Consider the following 14850-nt stretch of genomic DNA (forward strand, 5'->3'; position numbering starts at 1 on the left):
CTGTTCGAAATCTAAATAATTTTAAGTTTCTTTAAAATTTCAGTTCTTGTTTTTTCCCCTTTTTTTTTAATGCAATTAAAAAATTATTTTTCAAATAGTTAATAACAATGTTAAACCAATGTAAATATAATTTTTTCTATTTGGTAAATTTCAAAATTATAAAAATATATTATTAAAATATAAAATTGTATAGGCTAATTAGAAGTTAGATATATTTATCGCATTTTACGATGAAACCTGACGCAACATAAAGCCCTTCGTTTATAGAATTACAGTGTAACAAAAAAAAAGAACATGAGAAGAGAAAGTATAAAATGTGGGATAAAAAGCGATAACAAAAAAAATATATAACGAGAATAGAGGTCGTTTATCTCGACGACAACGCGTTATTCTCATGAAATTAGGGGTTGAATTACTCTTTTCTCTCTTTCACGTGTTGGCAGCTCTCTTTCACGTGTTGGCAGCTCTCTTTCCCCCTTTTCACCTGATCGTCCTTCCCCCCCCTCCTCCCCCTTCACCCACGCTTCACTCAAATTCATTCAAACCTCAAGCCTTGTAATTCTTTTCTAGAGAAAACAATTTCTGAAAGACTAATAGAACAATAACCATCAGCTCCGGTTTTAGTTGAATATCCCCGTGAGGACTCAGCACTGATTTTGATCTTAAAATTACTGGGGTTGAGGTGAGAGAGAGAGAGAGAGAGAGAGAGAGAGAGAGAAAGATAGAGTGAGTGAGATAAAGAGAGAGGAAGCTTAAATGCATTGTTTACGAGAATGAGACGAAGAACTCTGATAGCACAGTCGTATCGTTATTCACTCTCGCTTTTCCCACAGAAATTCGTTTTCAAATCCTTCCTAACTTTCGCAGCCCTTTGTTAAGAGATTAGGGTTTTGTTTAAGCAGCAATAGCTCTCTCTCTCTCTCTCACTCTCTTTTCCCGCGTTTGCTTTGTGTTTTTCACTACTGAAACATTTCAACGGATAAACTTTATTATTAACATTAAAAGCATTACTGTGTGTGTGTTTAAAATCCAGAATTAACGATTTATAATCCCAACACGAGGGTAAACGATTTTCTCGACGATTATTTTTTTTCTTTTTTTTCAAAAAAAAAAAATAATCACCATTTAAAAAAAGGAGGGAAAAATTTTTAATTATTTACCGAAATTCGTGTCTAAAATTGTTGAGAAAAATTCTAGTTTTCTGTAATTTAATTTATAATCTAATATTTCAATTAATTTTTTTTTTCATATCTGTATATAACTATAACAAAGGACTGTGAAATTTACTAATTTTATAGCAACCATTTCCATAGTAACTGTTTCCATAGTAACTAGTACCATAGTAACTAGTACCATAGTAACTAGTACCATAGTAACTAGTACCATAGTAACTAGTACCATAGTAACTAGTACCATAGTAACTAGTACCATAGTAACTAGTACCATAGTAACTAGTACCATAGTAACTAGTACCATAGTAACTAGTACCATAGTAACTAGTACCATAGTAACTAGTACCATAGTAACTAGTACCATAGTAACTAGTACCATAGTAACTAGTACCATAGTAACTAGTACCATAGTAACTAGTACCATAGTAACTAGTACCATAGTAACTAGTACCATAGTAACTAGTACCATAGTAACTAGTACCATAGTAACTAGTACCATAGTAACTAGTACCATAGTAACTAGTACCATAGTAACTAGTACCATAGTAACTAGTACCATAGTAACTAGTACCATAGTAACTAGTACCATAGTAACTAGTACCATAGTAACTAGTACCATAGTAACTAGTACCATAGTAACTAGTACCATAGTAACTAGTACCATAGTAACTAGTACCATAGTAACTAGTACCATAGTAACTAGTACCATAGTAACTAGTACCATAGTAACTAGTACCATAGTAACTAGTACCATAGTAACTAGTACCATAGTAACTAGTACCATAGTAACTAGTACCATAGTAACTAGTACCATAGTAACTAGTACCATAGTAACTAGTACCATAGTAACTAGTACCATAGTGACTAGTACCATAGTAACTAGTACCATAGTAACTATTTCCATAGTAACTGTTTCCATAGTAACTGTTTCCATAGTAACTATTTCCATAGTAACTGTTTCCATAGCAACCGTTTCCATAGCAACCGTTACCGCGACTTTTCTTTAAATTAATTGAATTCGAAATTTTTTTTAATTTATCACAATCAATTTAAATTCGTTACACGGAGGTTATAGAGGTCACTGCTTACAAATGTGGCGCTAGTTTTTCAAAATTTAAAAGTTGAGATTTATTATTGCCTACATTTTTTGAATTTTATCGAATTTGTTCAAAAATCTGTTATTTATTTGTTTTCGAGATAACTGATTGCAAATTTGGCACTAGTTTTTCAAAATTTAAAATATCGAATCCGATCAATTTTTGAAATAATTTTCTACCATTTTGCATCCGCCATTTTGAATTTTGAAACACTGATGCCAAATTTGTAATCAGCTTATATAATGAAAAAAAAAAATTTAATCCAATGCAGGAGAGAGAGAGATATATATAATGGCTTATTAACAATTCAGTTATCCTTGAACACATTGTGGTTTCTGAGCCACAAAATACATCATGCAATGCACGTTGGGCACTAATCAATCACGTATTAGCTTTCGAGGGGATTAGTTCATGAAGTTTGCAAATACTACCGAGTGCGGTGACAGTGTGTTTCAAATTATCAACTTTAATCAATGATTCATCAGTTTTTAATTGCCCTGTGCGCCATAATTTTCCTAACCAGATAATATTTTTGATACGAATATTTTGTTGAAAATCAACAAAAAGAAACAAAAAAAAATTGAAAATTTTTTTTAATATCATTCGCAAGATGATAATGCAATTTTTAATCATATACACATAGCAAGTAGAAAGTTGGAACATTTTTTTTTTTTTTTTAATCTTTTGACACTAAAACTAATTGTTAAATTGGAAAACTAAAACGTGCAAACTTTTCCATGACAGAGCTTAAAGTTTAATATACATTTTGTATGAAATTTACTTTACGTGACTGGGGGGAAAAAAAAAGAAAAAATTTTTCATTATACATACGTATTTAATATACTTGTATAAAATTTTTTCGTTCTCATTTTCCACGCTATATAAAACATTTTTATGCTCTAAATAAAATAATTTGTACAGTAATAAAAGAATAAATATTTTTCACAGTTCGAATGTGTGAAAAATATTGAAAATATTTTATAAAATGAAAATTTTTTTTTTTTATAAAAATGAAAAATAATTAAATTGATGATAAATTGATTGAAACTTGTGGTCAATGAAAAAAATGAAGTGTAATAATTTAGTGAGAGATTTAGAGCATTTAGAATATTAAGATTATAGTGAGTATATTCATAATGGGGTATAAACACTTGAATTCGTCAGCCCCTGTACTAGCTCTCTTGTACCCGGATACTTCTCCGACATCCGACCGAGACGATATACAACCAGTTTGGCGTGGCTTAGACGGAACAGAAATTGGGTTATGACAACACTCTTGGGAATAGTTTCCCTTTATCTTGCACATGCTCTTCTCACAACACCAGTTTAACGTTCACTCAACTGCTTGAACTATGACTTATGTACCGTTCACAAGCAACTTATTTTGCATCTTATTATTTTAATGATAATTTACACAAATACAATTCATGAATATATATATTCTATCAGGAAATATATTTATCTCTAAATATTTAATTCTCCAGAATATTTTTTTTACTGTAATTATTTCAAAAATTTGTAATTAGCATTTTATAAGATATTAATTTTTTCTGTTAATTATTAATTTTTCAAGATTTAAAACACGTTAAAAAATAGTAGAATGAAAATTATCACTTACTTCTTCAGATGGAAATTTTAATATTCTTTTTTTAGTAAAAAAAAAATTAAGAATTTTCCAGTTTAATGAGAGACGTGTCATTAGTCTTTGAAGTAGTAATAAAAGAACGGCTACAAATTAAAACAGTTTGAAAAAGCTTTTGTAATATTTTTTTTTAATCTGAGACTTTTAACGAAAATAATTGACTTTAACATTTTTTTTTTTAATAAAAGATTTTGAGATATTCGTATTTGAAAATATTTCGTAGTTTGCTATTAATTTATTTTACCATTACCCCCCTCCCCCCTCACTGCTTCTATTTAAATATACGATTTATATTCATTTTTGAAATTACAAGAGTGACAAATGGTCTATATATATTTCTTTGCAAAGAGAGAGAGAATATATTCATATGAGATACTAAACGAGACAGAAAAGGAACGGGATAAAGAAGAGGGGTAAAGGGAGGTATGTGGCACATCCGGGTTTAGTCATGATAAGCTTAAGGATTGCTCGACTTAACCTGACCCAACCCTAACCTCTCTGAGGTAGATTCAGATACACTCGCACATTTCTACCGCCAGCAAAATTTATGCATACACGAATAACGCGCTTTCTAAGGGTCAAACTGAACAAAAACCGTCGAGCTCCACGGGAAAACGGACCTTAAGAGCAAAACAATTTTAGGTTATGTTTAATTAGGTTATTTATAAGTTTAGGTTATTTTTAATTTAAAATCAAAATCAGTTTCTATTTTGGAGAAGACTCTGATTTCAATTTGAAAATCAAAAACATAACCTTAAATTTTTTTTACCTCAAGGTCCCTTTTCTTGTGGAGAGTCACATATAATATGGATGAGAGAAAAAAAGAGAGGAAGAGAATAAAAGAGAGAAAGAAGAGAAGAAGAGAGAGAGAGACAGAAATAGGATCGAGAAGGTACATATATAGAGATGAAAAGAGGATGGGAAAACTAAATGCTTCGTGCCAACCTATGCATGCTAATGCTTGTCTTACGGGTCCTACATCCTAAGCTTTACGGCACTGGAACTATACGATGTAAACCTGTAGATCCTCTCACAACGAACAATAACGTACTTTGGACAATGAAAATTGTATGTCGTCAGAATATTGACGGAATGCCCATCAAAGAAACGTTTTCGGTTACAAACTCAACCATAAAGTCAGCCTCTGTTGTTGTCTCATAAAAATTTACCATCACTTTTCGTACAACAATTTAAAAAAAAAAAGGCTTACAGGCATTAATTCCTTTTATCCTTTTTTAATTTAATTACTCTCGCTAACAATTGGCAAAAAATTTTAGAATTTATTTTACATTTTCGAATATTAAAAAAATCTTTTAAAATGATTTGTCTATCTATAGAAATAATATTTAAAAATTTTAACAGAATTTCCCCAAAAATTTTTTTAATTAAAATTGATCGTCTCGGTAAATGCAGTATCATGCGATCAAATTCATAACTGGCTTCCTATATTTATATGTAAATAATATAAGCTTAGAGTATGTGTAATTATATTTGGGCTTTACAAAGAAGGTACAACCTATCTCCTCCATGTGAGATTATACACTTGCAAGCGATGTAGGAAAATCCTCTTCTTGTTATTTGTAGACGTTCATTTTACTATTTTACACCTTTAGCTATATACAAGTGTAGTTACTTGATGTAACTTTATAGTTTGCAACGCTTGCTTCTATTTTCTGCTCTTTAGAGGCCTTGAATATTAAGAGCGAAACTCAGAAACTCGTAAGATGGCAATATAGAAAGCTAAAGGGGGGACGGGGCGGGGGGGGGCTTCTTGTATTGATGGAAAACTCGCTAGGGAAAATTACAATCGATTTTCAACTTTATATATACGTTAAAAACAAAATTGTTTTTTCACATATAGACAATGAAAAAAAAAATTTATATTATACATTGAAATTTCGCATAAAAAGTTGGGAACAAAAATATACGATCATACTGAGGGATTATATAAGCGAAAAAAATATTTTTTCTAAATATTATTGTTTTGAATTAATTTATCCATATTTTAATATAATTAAAAAAATATTTTAAATTCTTACCTTTATTCAGCAACCAATGTATCATTTTGGAGGAGAAGAAGAAGAAGAAGATCTGAAGAGAAGATTCAACACTCGCGATTTAAAAAAATTTCGAACACTCCCGAAAGGATATTTAAATTTATTAAGAAACAAAATACTTTTTCTAAAGATAAAAACGATCGCGATTTAAAAAATTTCGAACACTCCCGCAACAAAAAAAAATTGTACTAAACTGACAAAAAAAGGACATTTTTTTATTCACTAAAAATTAGAGCACTACGGAAGCTGTTCATCTGAAAATAACAAATAAAAAAAAAATATAAATATATATTTTTAACACAGACAAATGGTTTAAAAATTAGAAAATTTATTAGTTTCACAGAAAATTAAAAGGCATTAAAATAAGCTGCAGCGCTTATTATTTTAATCCAATTTTGCTTATTTTAATTCATTTTGGTATTAAAATAAGCAAAATTGGATTAAAATAATAAGGCAGCTTATTTTAATACCTTATAATTTTCTGTATTGCCATGTCTAAACAGGTCAAGACACGAATTGCAACTGATTTAATTATCTTTGGGATTACATTGTTTATGACCTTTGGCTTTGTTCAATGTAAACAAACAGCTCGAGACTCAGGTATAAAGACAAATTTGAAATTTATTTGAAAATTATTGTATATTTAAATTTATAGTTAATATTAATTTATAAATTATCAAATAAACCATAATTTTCAAACTCCTTTTTAAGAAATGGTCCAAAATTGATTTGATCGATTTTTGACGATTTCGGACCAATAATCAAAAAGCCAAAAAAATGGTGAATGGATAGAATTTATTTTTGACGATTAGAAATTTTTGCACCCTTCAAAAAAATTGTTTCTCAAGTATTAGTTTTTTTTTTATAACTTATTTGCCTGCTCCAAATATTATTATTATAGTCGAGAAGTTTTAATATATAAATAATATATAGTCGGGCTCGTCTTGAAAAATTGTGTTTCTTGACCTGCTTAACAATACATTCATTTATAGAATAATGGTAAAGTTTCAGAGTGGCCTGAGGCGTATAAGGAACAAGATATTATTAGCTAGTTATGGGTCCCTATAGTAACATTCAGGATGCACGTATAATGCAAAATTGTGTTAGTGCACGCTCGATTATATACATATACATATATATTTGTGTGCAACAAGATGGGTATGCTAATAATGTTGAATCCGAGTGGGGCCCGTACACAGAATCGCACTCGCATTAGGAAGTTTAACGCCGAATAATTTACCTATTAACATTTTCGAACATTCACATTTTCTACTATTTAAACATAAGCGCGAATTTCTCCATTTATTTTTCAACGTATTTTCGTTAAATCAATTTTCGTTAAACGCAAATGGCTCATTTCAAGTACATTATATATCAGTTTTAATCCAGAAATTACATATTAATTTTTTTTCGTATTTTATTTACAATTATTTTTTTTTCACACTTTATATTATTCGGATAAAAATTTTCTTTGAATCAAATATAGAATTTTTTTTTTCTATTAACACAATTTTTTTTGTCTATTTCAAACAAAATTCGTTTGATTCAAATTATGACTTGATTTTTATAAATATTTATTTGATTCAAATATTTATTTAATTTATAATTATTAAAAAAAAAGTATTATTTTTCTCACAGTATAATTTTCTTCTGAGGAAAATTGATTGTATCTCTCAATTGCTAAAAGTAATTAAATTCCATTCGAACTGTATGAAATTAGATCCCATGATATATATATATATATAGGATGAGAAAATATTGTGCTTCTTCAAACGAACTTTGTGAAAATGAATTGAATTCACATTACGGGAAATATATCTGACAGGCAATTTTATTGTAACTCTTGTCTAAGAATTTTTAAAATAATTTAATACGAAAGTTCTATTATAACTAAAATATATCAAATAATAATTAGAATAATTTTGAAATATAATTTTAAAATATTTTTATTATTGTGTTCCGATAAAACAAAAAAATTTTTTTTTTAAATATACCACTAATTATGCGACTTAGTTAAAAAAATGATTTTCAAAACAAAAAATAATGAAAACATTTTTTTTTTAAAGAAGAGATTAAATTATTCAACTTTGGGGGTCAATCATCTCAACTGACAAAGCGGAGTCAAGTTTAGAAGACTATAAATGTGTATATATGTATAGATATATATATTCTGTGACATCCTATCAAATATGTAGGGGTGTGGACACAGAGGAGAGTTAACGCACAGTTGTGAAAGCGGAAGTCCTATCAATAGGGACGTTTGCAATCGGAAATTATCAGTTCCGGTGGACTAATGCTTTTCCGTTGAAGATAACGTTTGTCATAACACGTCCCTTGTATCGAACTCGCCTTTGTGGACTTTATAACTTTAATACCCTGTCACAAAGTATTACGAAAAAATTTTCACAAAAAAAAAAGTCAAACACAAAATCCTTATGTAGAGTACTTTCTTTTTAAAAGCATACATATATACCTGGATCAAGCATTTTTTTACTGAGAGAAAATAATTATATAAAAGCAAGTTAAAAAAACTGTTATGTCAAAAAAATTTAAATTACTATTAATTTTGCCTAATCTAAACTTACAATTATACCCTGTTCTAACTCCTTAATTTAACTTAGTTAAATTAACTAAGTTGGGGAAAGGATTATTAAATGAATGTTTAAATATAAAAATTATTTATTTAAAAAAATGTAAATGTTCTTAATTATTAATTTTGACAATCAAATATTTAGAAAATCTATTTAATTAGATTTGGTAAAACTACCTTATTTTATGTTGTGGCGGAGTGTTGTGGCCTCTATGGGTAGATTCAATGTCGGGACCTCACAGACACGAAAAATCTTTATTGCTTTTTCTTTTAGTAGTGGTGACTCCATAATAGATTTCCTGCTTTTTTAGATCGTCTTTTCTAATTTTAAATATTAAGAACATCACACCTTTATGAAATATAATAATTTTACATATTGATTAATATTAATTACATTGATTATTTCTGTCTATATATTTAGTTTTGATAACAATTATTTTTGTTTATAAATACATTTGTTATTTATAAACAATTGTTTACTTGCAAATATTTGTTTACAAATATTTGTTTATTTATAAACGCTCATTTATAATTTAATATTACAAGAATATTTATTTTATTAAAATTAATTATTAACAACAATTATTATTTATTATAAAAAAATGTGACGGTGACATGATTATATATTTGTTTATTTATAAATATATTTGTTTATTTATAAACAATTGTTTATCCACAAATATTTGTTTACAAATATTTGTTTATTAAAGAACAATTATTTATTTACAAATATATTTATTTATAAAAGAATTTATTTTATATAAATATTTATTTATTAATTATTATTAATTATTATTATTTTTATAAAAAATGTTACGGTGACGTGACAAAACATTATTAAAAAAAAATAAAACAGAATGATTAAAAAAATAGTCATAATAATTTTACAATTATTTAATTAGGTGATCTGATTTTAACTAATTGTAAATATAATTAATTTTAGTTTACTGATGTAATAACTAAATTAAATTAATGTTAAGTTTATTACTTCTTTTTTCTTTATTAATATTATTATTAATTTTCATTTATTGTTAATAATATTTTTTAGTGTTTTTTTTTAGTTTAGTGTTGGTAATAAAATAATAAGACTAAAAGCTCTAAAGTGAATTTAACATTTTCAAAAATAATTTTGCGTGACCTCTTCAAAATTTCAAGTCATAATTGACAGCTATAATAGTAAAGTTTTCAAAGTCAGGGATTTTGTAAATTTTCTCTGACGATCACGCATAAGTGAACGCCAGACTTTACTGTAATTAAAGTAATGGCTAAGCTCTTAAGGACTTAAATACTACCCATGTGTATACATTACAACCCTATAATATTACAAATACGTGAACAAACACTAAAAACTTGAAACATTAAAACCTGCATATATTATAATATCAAATAAATATTTACTCTAAAAAATAATTTTTTTTTTTTTAAATAATTTTTATATATGAAATTTAATTCAGTTATTTTTTAAAATTAAATTTCACATATTCTTTTTTTGTATGAAAGAAAATTTTTAATCAGTGTAAAATTTTTCGAATGGAATCGAGTAGAGTCTACTTTTTTTTTTTTTATTATTTAATTGGAAAGTGCAATAAATATTATCTTTTTTTTTCCCCAAAAAATAAAAAGACTTTTACGATGGGATCCGATTTTAAAAACTGTCAATTAAAAGACCCGTATATTGAATTTCTAATAAAAGGATAGATTCACTTACAGCTTATAAAGTGATTGACGCATGAAACTTTTAGCCGATCACTTTATCCATTAACATGTTTACCGATGCATTATATATAATATCCTCAAATTAGCTTTTTTCTTTTTATATCAGTAGTTAATGATAGAATTTTACAAACACACACACACAAAAATATTTGCTATTTAATTTGTGAATTTAGTAAAAACAAAATCTGAATAAGGGAATTTTTTTAATATTCTAATATGAGGATAACTTTTTTTTTTTTAATCAAAATAATTTATCTTTTCAAATAATGAATATTTTGTTAAAAAAAAAATTTATTGTACAATTAAACAATAAAAAAAAAGTAAATTATCGATAAGATTAAACTCCTGAACATTAATTAACATTATACAAAATTACCACACTCATCACAGATTTGACTTAATGCTTTAATAATCAAACATGCTAATCCGAAATATGGAGGATTGTGTAAAGCATTCGCTCCGTTCACTTCGTACAAATACAAATGTGTTTATATATAAATTTCAGTATACACAAAATTCATATTAAAAAGTTTTAATTAAACTATTTTTAAATAAATTCTATATTCAAGAAAGAAAATTTTTAATATAAAAATATTTAATATTAAATAAAATATTTAATTGTAGGTAAAAAAAATCTTTGTTAAAAATTATTACTATTATTATTATTATTATTATTAATTCTTATAAAAATTTTCAAATATTAAAGGATTTAATCCTTCTTCTTCTTCTTCCCCTTTTTTTCATACATTTTATATTTTGAAATAAATGTTGATTATTTTTGAGGGTAAAATGTACGACCAGTGAAAATCCTTAAATTTGTCGGGGCAATGCGGTAACTGTGCGGTGTCGGGTCCGGTTCGCATTAAGGGAATTTTCATTTTATGCGTTCCTGCAGCAATGAAAGTTCCCTTCTCCTTTCCCTCGAGCCACCAATTCGTTAGCCCACTTACTAACTCGTCGCTAATGAATGTACGAGCAAACTGCTACTAACGAACAGTTAATAGCGAATGAACATTGCTCTCACCGAAAATTTAACGGCAAAAAAAAAAAAAAGAAAATCAATTTCTTGATCGCGACAATATATATTTTTTTTTAAATAAACTAATTATTCACAAAATAATAATTATTTTTTTAAAAAAAAGGTATAATATTATTGTTGTGTACTAGTTTTTTTTACTCGAATAATTTACGTTACATTAGTAAACCGGAAACGAAAGGAAAAGACAAGAAAAGAGCTACTTCCGTGAATGCGTTATTTCTCCAAAGAGCTGACATTTACATTTTCCATGTTACTACTCAACATATATATATATATGTGTGTACACATAGTTGGATGCGGTTAACAGGAAAGTTGTGACGATGAAATGTGTTAAAATTTAAAGTCCCCTCTTGTCTACTCTATGTGTGACTTTTTAAGCCGAGGTGTTGCAATTGTTGATACAATTGCATTAGTCCATAAACTCTAAAGTTAAACCAATTAAATATGAATTAGCTTTAAATTCATTTTCTAATATATTATAATTGAAATTATAATAAATATATATAGTAATAAATAAAATAATAATAAAAAACTTATTTTCAAATTTTTTTCAACATTTTTCTTTTGTACAACATTTTTCATGATTTGCATAACATTTTTTTCGTAGTAATCTTTCAAGTAATGAAGGAAGAAAAAAATAATAACAACATGAACCCCCCGTAGATTCATGCAAGTTTAAAATTAGAAATCTTTACTATATAGTAACTTAAAGAAGAACTTTCAATACGTTCGCGTTCGTAGTAGTTAACTGCAAAGAAGGTAGGATAATCTTCAAGAGAGAAAAGATAAGCTCGTCGGATTTCTCTCATGAAACGAAGGAAAAGGTATATATATATGTAAGAGTCCCAAGTCGAGAATCTAAATTCCATGATGGTCGAGCTCCACTAACCCGTTTAGTCTTTAGTTCTTCAATCCTGGTGGGAAAAAAGACTTCTTTACACCTTCATGTTCTCATCTTTCCTTGAAAGGTAAACCAATGGAAGCAACGTTAGAGATTTAGGTAGAGTTGGAAGCTTTGCTTATCGAGCGAACCTTACTTACTTTTTTTTTCTAACGTCGAAAATTCACTGAAAACAATCATCTATCTCGGTTTTTTTTATTTTTATATTTGGACAAATTTTATTTTTGTTTAAAATAGGGCGCTGGTCAGGACCTCGCTAGTTTTCCTACTTAATAAACTAAGCTTTTATTGCCTTTGTAACCAGTGGACAAATTGAAATGAGAGCCTAATGAGGTGCTTTCCAGTTTTCCATATTTCTGATAAGGCCCTCGTATGAAAAACTGACTAGCGCCCGACAAGAATGTTATCGAAAAAATATACAGCCTTGTCTAGTCAGTTTCTCCATCGAGGGCCACATAGAAAAAACTGATGAGAATCTAACTAGTATTTTCCTTCAACAGCCTTGTCGGGCGCTAGTTAGTTTTTCTATTAAGGACCACATTGGGAGAACTGACAAGGCTCTGACAAGTTTTTCCTAAATAGGAAATTGTTTTGAAACAATGTTGGGCGCTACCTAGTTTTTCTAATAAGGGCCATCTAAGAAGAACTGATAAGGCTCTGACTAGTCCTTCCCTAAATAGTAAATTAGTTAAAAACCTCATAACCGACTCGTTGGGCGCTAGTTAGTTTCTCTAATAAGGGCCACATAGGGAGAACTGACGAGACTCTGAAGAGTTTTCCCCTAAATAGGAAATTGGTTCAAAAAAGCCTTGTCTGTCGCTAGTCACTTTCTGTAACGAGGACCACATAGGGAGGACTGACAAGGCTCTGACTAGTAAATTAGTTCGAATCAGCGCCTTGTCGAGCGCTACTCAGTTTCTCTAACGAGAACCACTTGTGATGACAATGTAGTTAATAAAAATTACGCTAAAAATCTCAAAAATTTTCTAAACTATGTAAAATTTATATTGTAGAAAAATTTGAAAATATTTGACAAGAAGTCATTTTATCTCTCTCAGCTGGGAAACTAAGCGCTACATAGCACACACACACACATTTCATGTTTCAAGTACAAACCAAGGTGTTGGTAGTGTTTGGTCTTAGGTGGTGGCATGGCATTAGGTGGTAGGTTAGCATAAAGATGCGGGGTTGTCGAGGGTCGTATAGGAGAAAAGGGGTTTTAGGCGCAAGCTCTCAATGTTTCCTCAAAGTATATGTATATCTAAGTGAGCGTGTGCAGCGCCTAGGCTCATGTGTATTTCAAACTATATAGTTGCTGGTGGTTAAAATGAACACATGTCAATGATATATGTGTGTTGAGGCGAGGGCGCAATTCCCTATATATATATATATATATATATATATATATACATATATTAGAGCTGTGCAATGTTCGAATCGAATCGAATTTTGTTCGGTTTTTAATGACCCTGACTCGAATTTCGAACTTTCGACATTTGAAGGTAATACGTGTTGTTTTAAGGTAAAAAAATAATAGAAACATGCTGATTAATTTTATTTGACTATAAAAGGGATTTTTTCATTTTCCAGGAAAACATTCTATCTAACAAAATCGAAAACATTTGATTATTCTTATTCTATTGCAATTTAGGTTCAATTGGTATGTTTTTTTGAAGGTAATACGTGTTGTTTTAAGGTAAAAAAAATAATAGAAACATGCTGTTTAATTTTATTTGACTTTGAAAGGGATTTTTTCATTTTCCAGGAAAACATTCTATCTAAAAAAATCGAAAAAAATTCGAACAGTTCGGTTCGATTTATTTTGCACAGGTCTAATATATATAGCTATATAGGCCTGTTGTAACCCAACTGTTATATATATATATAAACACGGAGACGGTTAACCTACCCATTGGGGTGTGAATAGATCCTACTATTATACATCTAAGGGGGATACTTTGTATCCAAATACCCTTGTGAAGGAAATTCATTCTTCAATTTTTTTTAAAAGCGACACTTTACTTTTTACAGTAATTTTTTTTTCTTTTCTAACTTCTTTATTCATTTTAAGTGATTTTATTACATAACTTAATTAATTTCAAATTTTTGGAATTTTTAAACTATTTTATTGCTTTTCAAATCGTTTCTTTTTTCTATTTCAAATTATTTAAGAAATGTTGAAATTTCAAATAGTTTCACAATTTTTTGTGAAAGCATTTTCTAATCTAATTTTAGATTGAAAATAAAATGAAATGAAAACAAAAGAGTGGACAAAAAAAGGAGGCAAAAAAAAAAAATAAAAATAAGAACAAAAAAAAAGTGAATTTGTATCATCTGACACACTGTAAATATTTATCGTTATACACCGATTTTTTGATAGAAGTTCGAAAACCAATATATAGGTTATTTAGATACATATACATCAAAAGATTTTTATAAAAGTCGTTTCGTATGATATATATATATATATATATATAAATTCCTCTACTTTCAGTATAGGTGAAGAAAAAAACGCAATTTGAAAGGTCGTTTGATCTAAAAAACATTACTATTCCTGGTTATAAGAGTGGTACGTGCAGTAAGAAAGTTAGAGCTCAATGTCGACCAACTTTTCTTGCAATTTTTGCAAATATGAA

General features: G+C 28.3%; 1 protein-coding gene and 1 long non-coding RNA gene across 4 annotated transcripts in view; one reads left to right on the forward strand and one right to left on the reverse strand.

Annotated features, from left to right (window-relative positions):
- LOC127283004 (uncharacterized) overlaps positions 1-14850 on the forward strand; it is a gene marked incomplete at its 3' end in the record, with an annotated part of 179325 nt that overhangs the window by 118018 nt on the left and 46457 nt on the right.
- LOC127283005 (uncharacterized) overlaps positions 1-14850 on the reverse strand; it is a 140851-nt gene that overhangs the window by 83168 nt on the left and 42833 nt on the right. Inside the window, exon 3 of the long non-coding RNA XR_007843278.1 lies at positions 5951-6222. This is a non-coding gene — a long non-coding RNA (uncharacterized LOC127283005). The remainder of the gene's footprint in view (positions 1-5950; positions 6223-14850) is intronic.

This window comes from Leptopilina boulardi, unplaced genomic scaffold, assembly GCF_019393585.1.
Source record: "Leptopilina boulardi isolate dan_hultmark-lab unplaced genomic scaffold, ZJU_Lbou_2.1 LbouV2_304, whole genome shotgun sequence".
NCBI lineage: Eukaryota > Metazoa > Arthropoda > Insecta > Hymenoptera > Figitidae > Leptopilina > Leptopilina boulardi.